The sequence below is a fragment of the Helianthus annuus genome, chromosome 12 (assembly GCF_002127325.2).
Source record: "Helianthus annuus cultivar XRQ/B chromosome 12, HanXRQr2.0-SUNRISE, whole genome shotgun sequence".
NCBI classification, from domain to species: domain Eukaryota; kingdom Viridiplantae; phylum Streptophyta; class Magnoliopsida; order Asterales; family Asteraceae; genus Helianthus; species Helianthus annuus.
The window spans coordinates 83,730,764-83,739,669 of NC_035444.2; the positions used below are offsets into that span (position 1 = coordinate 83,730,764).

General features: G+C 36.9%; 1 long non-coding RNA gene across 1 annotated transcript; it reads left to right on the forward strand.

Moving 5' to 3' along the window:
- The first annotated feature begins 6,174 nt into the window (after positions 1 to 6,174).
- Positions 6,175 to 7,929, forward strand: LOC110896910. Its single transcript, XR_002568274.2, has 3 exons — positions 6,175 to 6,266; positions 7,546 to 7,601; positions 7,724 to 7,929. It is a non-coding gene; the product is annotated as an uncharacterized LOC110896910 (long non-coding RNA).
- Positions 7,930 to 8,906: the final 977 nt, after the last annotated feature.

The following is an 8,906-nucleotide window of genomic DNA, read 5'->3' on the forward strand; positions in this document are numbered from 1 at the left end:
CGTGTTCGTTCGGTTCGTTTACAGATTTACCTAACGACCTGCAAGGTATGTAACAACGAGTCAACAACAAAGTTGAGCGAGTTCACATTTGATTGTTTAGTTATAGTATTCGTTTCGTAAACCATGTGTTCGTTTTGTAAACCATGCATCGTATTAATTCGTATCGCGGCCTCCCAGACATGTGTGCGAAGATTAGTGGGGGCTTCCCATGTGATACTAGACCGTATGTATCGACTGCTACGAAAATGTAAGTGGTGCCCTAAGTCAATGTCTATCAGCATTGACCCTTTGCCCATAGTCCATTAGTACACGCCCGTTCGAACGACACGGTGTAAGGTTTGTTAAACCTAATAGCGCTATTAACTAATGACCCGCTCGCCATAGGCCTCAGCGATTAAGTCGATATAAATGAGGGACTTCATGATAGAGTTTTGGTCCAGTGTGTATTCTTGGCATCCTACCCACGGAGGATGGTCGTAATTACCGTTTAGTTCATTTACCCATTCCCAACCCTTGGGAATCCCATGCCTTGGAAAGAGTGTGAACTCACTGTAACATCCGTCAAAAACGGATATCCAAATCCGACTCGTTTTGAATTTTTTTTATCCTAATCTCAGTTCTTGAATCAAGCGTTGCCAAGAGATTACCCTAAACCTGACAAAAATCGGGAATTTGTATGTTAATTCGGTAAAATACCCAAAATTTGGGTTAAATCAAATAATTATAATATTTATTAATTAAATAATTTAATATTTTAAACAATTAAATAGACTAATATTTTAATAAAGTTTATAATTATAAAAATTAGTTTTGGTTAACAAAGTTAGTATATACCTAACTTGGTTAGTTAACCCTATTGTATAATCAAATTAACCTAGTTAGAGCTAACTAGGTTTGTTTTTGTAAAAGAAATAACTAACTGAGTTAGAAAACTCAGTTAGTGCAGTTAGTATCAAAAAGAAACAAAAAAGGGGGGTTCCTTGTATGAACCGCCCCTTAACGTGTCTCGAACCCGCGACCATCACATCAACAAACGAACACTTAACCACTCAGCCGGGCATGGCACATCCAAACATATTTGGAAACAAATTATATTTATGCACTAATTGAAATTCAAACCAATTTTCCTTTAACCGCTCAAATCAAGAAACGCGTAAACCCCCCAGTCAACCTTCCATCTTTCTCATTTTCGTGATTTCCGGCCATGATTGCTGTTACCATATACCAGGATCAATCACCTCGTAATTCCCCCTCGTTTCCATACTTACCCGACATCAAACCTCCTATAAATACCCGGTACCTTTCCACCCGAAACTCACACAAACCGGAATCACACTGCCTCTTCTTCTCTCGCAGACACCGCCGGAGCACACTCCAGTCGCCGGAAAACCTGCAACTCTCGCCGGAAAACCTGCAACTCGCCGGAACTTCGCCGGAGAAGACCCGAGTCGGTACTGCATCGTTTTTTCCGATTCTGTTTTCTTTTTTTTCTGTTTTAAGTATCCTATTTAATATAATATTATTATTATTGTTTAGTTGTTATTATTATTAATTTATAATCAGATTTAGTAATCTGAATTTTTATTAAAATTATCATGATATTATTATTATCATTCACTGTTATTTTAATTATTATTATTATTATATTACCATTTTATAATGATATAGAAATTAATATTGTTAATATCATTTTTAGTATTATTGAAATTATTACTAAATAAAAATTCGGAAATTATAATCGTTACCATTACATTTAAATTCAAAATAAATTACTTTAGAAACTATTTATTTTATTAACAACAAGATAAATTCAAATATTATAAAAATCTTATTTATCATATTTGTTACTATAACATATTTATTATTTACAATAATACTAAGTTTATCATTTTATTTTAATCACATCCTATTATTTAAATATTTACAAATATTATCATTCAACGAATTAATATTCCACACATTATTATTAAATCCCATTACCATGTTACCAACCTAAATTAACGAATTCCCAATCAAATAGGGTAAATCTCTTGCGCTTGTTACAACTCTCTTGGATCCAACTCACTCCCTAATCTCTTTTCCAAGAAACGCAAAGCAATCTAAGGTGAGTAAACATGACCCATTTTCAATTTTCCACTTTTGGGTGCAATATGTATTCTATATCAAACATCACAATCACATCAAACATTTTACGCACACTCTATCCTTACCCTATGTGATACATTTTAATCATGTTAGACATGTTATGCTAATGTAAACATTCATGACTATGTGTTCATTAACTTCGTACAAGCCTCCCCTAACAATGGTAGCGCTATAGGTTGAGAAACGCCCCTCTCGTTATATTAACGGGTATTGTTAGGTTAATCTATGTTAAAACCACCCATACTCTTTTGGGTAGGCACTTTAATTGCGTTAAACTTTGGTTTGGACACGTAGAGTAACATCGTTTCGAGTATATACTGTCAATATGATATTGTAATTCACATTTGGATATGAGCAACATTTTAAACACGTACTATGCTATGTATGAAAACTTGTATACTCGCCAACATGCTTTTGTTGATTTTATTTTAATACCTATTGCAGGTTGAATGACCAAGAAAACAAGAATCAAGCTAGGATGGACATTAGAAACCCACTTAGCATTTTTGATTATTGTTGAATGTTATGTTTATTTATTTGGAACTATGTACCCCACTTTACAATTTATGAAATGAATTTAGTAATTTATTGTCACAATAGTGTTATGTTGTTTTGAGCAATTTGTTCATCTCATCCCGATGTTTCCGCCATCGGTTGGAGTGTGACACTCACCTTGGTTTGCTCGGCTGATAATTTATTTGCCAATATACTCTACTCAATCACGTCCTATCATAGGTATTTACGTCTATTCAGATTCACATACCATTAATCACGTATTCAAGTAGCACATAGATCACGTTTCATATAACCACACATACTTGATCAAATTTCATGAACATTATCACCTATTTAAATTCTAACTCTTCCACTATCTAGATGTTTGCACAATCCCATTCACAAGTCATAAACCCTATCAATATGCACAATATATGATATGTTCACAACCCACTACAAATCATAATCCCCACAAAAATCGAGATAAAACAACATGAAACGAAATGTCTATAAAAGCTATTGCCCCAACAGTTAATATGCCATTCGATTACCACCCAAAAATCCCATCCGGCCCATTGCATTAATAAATTAATTCAATATTAACTAAACAATCCAGCCCACTTGCAGTCTTTGGCCCAATACCGTTACTTGAAGCAGTTCATGTACACAGTGGTGACCCATCTAACATACACATACAATTCTGTTCAAGCACTCGGCCCAAGTCTAAGTGTGACGCCCTAACAGATTTTATGTGTTGCAGTCCCAAACTAATTTCCCAACCCAACATCTCTCGCAACTGGCCTAACTAATTGTGACTTCTATATGATCTGCTAGTAACATACCTAAAACCAAACAATCATAATCCATTACTGTTAACTCTTCGGCCCATTAGCAACAAACCAAACTCAACACAGACAAACCTAACATGCAAGTCATCATTGACACAGTTGGGCCTGAGCCCAAAACTAAGGATCACGGCCTGCTGTGCGGCCCGACGCACAACAAGATGGCTCGAACCAGTGTAAACAGCCCGTTGCCAACAAACTGGGCCACCCCACACCTGATCCGTTTCGCTAAAAGAAAATCTTTGGACTGCGGCCCAACAACACAAACGTATATGTAATACCCCGGCCCACTGTGCATCCCCAATTAAAATTGCAGCCCATGATTCAATGATTTAACCATATCAAATGGCTCAATTTTAAGAACTAAAATACTCACGTTTGATCAATGATTTTTATGCGGCCCATTAAATAATAATTACAATCCATAATTTTTATTTTCATGAACAAGTTACAGTGCATAGAAAATTACTTCAATCTTTTTAATAAAAGCACATATGAACCTATCAATTAATCATGTTTCAAGGCCGATTACTTTCATATATTGCTAGAAATCCCTAGTCAAAGTATGAACCCATATTACAAGTTATTCATGCTCAAGTATCTTGTTAGAGATACTCTAATTCGTGCCTATGTCATCATGTCCCAAACTAATCACATAACAGTTTTTATAATACAACTAAGTGTCAAGAACCCTATCATCTTGAAATTTCGAGCACACAAGACAATCATGGTCACATAGACAGAGTTATCATAAAGGAACCAACATAAAAGTAATTTTACTAACCGGATGGCTTGACTTAAAGGAGAAAGCTTCGAGGGGGGGGAGACGTCTACTGGAACGTGCGATCAGAGAAACCTAGGGTTTCTAGTTTGTTTACGTGAATTATGGCATACAACATGCCCATATATAACCTTCAATAATCGGTTGGGCTCAAGTAACCGATTGGGCTTAGGTAACCGATTGGGCTTAAGTTAGTTTAGGTAGGTTTGCTTTTGGGCTTCCTAATTTGGGCTGCACACAATAGGGTAACAAAAGAAAGGAAGGGGAAAGCGACCCACTTAGCCAGCATGTGACCCACGTGGACTTTGACCGGCCCAGCATGCCTTCGGTTGCAAGTTTGGCTTGGTTTGGGCCTCGGCTCATGCAATTTGGCTCAAATATATCTAAGGCCCACTATACTAATAGTGATACTTGTTTACGTTAGGATTTAACAAATAGCGAATGACAAGCATTCACCGTAACGTGTGTTAAAACGCGGTGTAACAGGACTAACACCAGATTAAGAGTTATGAGATTAGACGACACTAATCTTGGAAGTTCGGGTATGGACTTTCTTCGTGAAAACCATGCAGAAGTTGTGTGCTTCGATAAGATGATTCGATTCTCGCTCGCGAATGGTGATTTACTGTGTTTCTATGGTGAAACTGCTTCGAAGGGTCTCAAACTCATGTCATGTGTCCAAGCTAGCAAGTATCTCCGCAAGGAATATGTAACACCCCAAATTTCGTAGGACACATTATAATGTTTAATTCACAATGAGTTAGCAAAAAGAAATGGTAAACATGAAATTTTACCAATATTAAGGTTTAGCAAAGTTAGTGTGTAAATATGAGGTAAAGTGATATGTTTTAAAAAGATAAGGGACTAGATGTGTAATTATGTTATAAAGTTGATAAAAAAAAGAAACCAGACTTTGAGTCTGGTGTGCGATCGAGAGAAGGGAAAGGGAACTCTTTCCCTCTCATAAACCCTAAGTCACTAAAATTCCATCAATTAAAGGCGAAATTAGCAAGGAATCAGATGCATGAGCAAGGAATTTTGATGTACTAAGTGTTCTTAACCTCAAGTAAGTGAAATTTCATGATTTGGTGATGTTTGATTTTGTGGGTTTAGTAAAATTCGTGAATATAATGCATTAATTGGTATGATTAATGGTTGCTATGGTTGTTAAAACATCAAGAAATGCTAAATCTTGAATATGAGAGTGGTTTAGGGCAAAACCCATTTGCATGACAAAAGATGGTTAAGAATTTGTGAAGTTCTACATGCTAATTAGGTTGGTGTTGGTGAAATTGTTAGGAGTAATTGATTTAGAACTATGTGCTCTTGATTAGAATGGTAGATTTCAAGTTAGTAGGATGTTTATGTTAATCAATGAGTGAAGTATGGAAATTGTGCTTAAGATGCTTGTACATTGTGCATAAACTGTGGTACGCACGCCAAGTGCTTGATGAAATGCTTAGGTGAGTTTGATATATGAGATTGTATGCAATGAATCGATGAATACGCATAGAAGGTATTAATAAAGTAATTGATAGTGAACTAGCTTGAATAATATGCTTTAGATGGAATTCATATGAGAATTCGGGTTGAATGTATGCTTTGATCAAAATCATGCATTTTGGGGATTTTACCTTGTACTTGTATGGTGTGACGGCCATCATGGCTTTGGTTATTTGTCTAATGGTGATTAAGAGGTGAACGTGTACAAAATGTAAAAACTTGCTAGATAATTATACGACACACATGATGGTAGGTTGATTTGATTGAACTACGAATAGTGTAGTAACGAGTCTATGCCTTATGAATGTTAGTGGTGACCAATGAAAGTCAAGGTGACATAGGAATAGAATGATTGATACGAGGAATGATCATGTATACTAACAATGTTGAAATATGATGGAATGAAATGATATGCGTCGTATTAGCAAGGGATCAAGCATGGAAAGCTAACGGGTCAAGAGGAGACAAGGAAGGGAATACGAAAACGGACGCTCAAGGTAAGTGATTCCGTAATCACTTCTTAGTTGTTTATGTAATGTTATATGCAATTTAATTATATGTGATAATTGAGGTCAAATAGGAATGAATTGTATGATGTCAATGAAGTATTAAATGGATCTTAGTTTTGATCCGAGCAAGGTAGGTATGATTAAGAAATTGTAGTTAAGTAGTGGAATTGGTTACTTATGTAAGGAATTCCTTTGTTATTAAGGATAGAGTATAGTTGACTAAAATGCCCTTGATAGGTATATCGGGCAAACGACCTTAGAAGTCGTTTGGAAACGAGCTATTCGATTAGAGTAATGTCTTGGACAAGTATGAAAGTGAAGTATAGGGTTTGGTATGTCATAGTCCACTTAATGCGCAAATACCCATAACGGGTCAAAAATAAGCCTTGAGCGAAAATGGGTGAAGAGGATGCAAGACGTCCGAGAATTTAATCTTTTATGATAGGTGCCAATGAAATTATTAAAGTTCATATGAGATTGAGGTCAAATAAACAGATTATGTTGATAAATGCACGAACGGGTCAAATAGTTAGAAAATGATAATATGTCGAATGCACGTAAGTTAAGAATTTCCTTAATCCGGAGGTAGGATTTGAAGTTAATATGATAGAATGTGAATTTACAAGCATGTAGGAAGAAACGGGAGGTTAAACGGGTAAACGGTTCAAAAGTTATGCGCGTTTTAGTGCGTACGGACGACGAAACGGAACTGCAGAAAACTGCAAATTCTAGAGGGCGTCGCCGACGGGTATAGGGGCGTCGCCGACGGGCTCCAGAAAGTGAATTTTTGGCTGACGGGTTATTTGACTGTCTACGGGGATTTTTGGCTACGGGTAATTGCAAGGGCCGTCGCCGACGACCCTAGGGCCGTCGCCGACGCCCTTCCCAAGTTCAAAAACCTAAAAATTTGTTATTTAAGTTGATTTATGTATCGTAGGCTTCGGTTCGTTATCCGTGGACTACGGTGAACTTTCCAAACATGATTTTGATGGTTCCTTAGATGTCTATGGGCTATAAATCTAAGTCTAAGTCCCATGTAAATATTGTATGATTATATAAGAATGTAGGAAGGATATGTACGTATGTGGTTGTGTATGTATGTATGTGTAAAGACATGTATGAGTGTATGTACGTATGTAAAGTTGTAAGACAGGTATGTATGTATGTAGAGGAGTATGTATGCATGTAAGATGGTACGTGTGCATGATTTAAATACGTAGAGTTTTAACGTTACTAATTATGCGTTTGAGGTTGGTATGTAATGCAGGATCGAGTACATCAGATTCTTACGAAATTTAAGCCCAACCCGGAATAAGAGGATGAGTAAGGATAGTTGGATGAACTAATGTTAAATTGTCAAACGTTATTCAATCCTTAATTATATGAGATTAATGTTATATGATGTTGTCGTTGACTAATGGCTAAGTTGTATGTGATGCCCACAGGTGATACACGGACTTCTTCTGCTACTTAGGAAGTGAAGCGGACATAGATCGAGTCAAGAGCAAGGATTGCACGGATAGATCGATCGTATAGTTGAAATATATAATGTCTAGAAATGTAAATTTTAATATGAATGTTGTGAATTCTTTTATAGTACGTTTAACATTTTAGCTTTTGGAACCTTCTCAAAAGTAATGTCGTTAACAAGGAAAGAAATTTTAAAGCTCTTTTCCGCTGCGTCATTTTTAAGGTAAAACGTGTTAGGGCGTAACAAGTTGGTATCAGAGCCCTGGTTTGAGAGAATTAAGTAACAGGAGGTAAATACTTGAACTCAAACCGGTGTGCTCTCGTGACCAAGAACACGTGCAATCCAAGACTCGATCGAGGCCTAAAGGCAAAAGCGAATGTAAGTATGTATTAGATTATGTATTTGAAGGAAACTAATAGTATGTTTTGTGAAGGGTAAGCGCAATTGTTGGAAGAGATGATCCGTGAATGCGGTCTAGGACCGGCATCGAGGCAAGTAATGAAACGAATTGACCCCAGGTACGTAAACCTAACGTATGGGCGTATGAAATGGTATGGTTAAGCAAGTGAAAGAAAAATTTTGAACAAATTATGATAACGACATGGTAAATAAGTTTTGAAAATGCTACACGAGCCGAAACTAAATTCTTCGGACATAAGGTGGCGATTACGCGAAGACACGAAACTAGTACGTGGAATGTGTACCTGGCCAGTACACAAGAAACGTATGACGTTCGTGAGACCGTGATAATTATTACAGGTATGTCCGATAGAGTTTGGTAGCAGCTAGGCGTGTGGGTGAAATGGGTAGTAAGACTCTCGGGGGATTGAGAGTACTTTGTAGGAATGAAAGATGCGAATGCAATGCTTGAATCCGCGAGACGGATTCAAGGAATGAAATATGCGAATGCAATGCTTGAATCTGTGAGACGGATTCAAGGAATGAAATATGCGAATGCAATGCTTGAATCCGCGAGACGGATTCAAGGAATGAAATATGCGAATGCAATGCTTGAATCCGCGAAATGGATTCAAGGAATGAAATATGCGAATGCAATGCTTGAATCCGCGAGACGGATTCAAGGAATGAAATATGCGAATGCAATGCTTGAATCCGCGAGACGGATTCAAGGAATGAAATATGCGAATGAAATGATT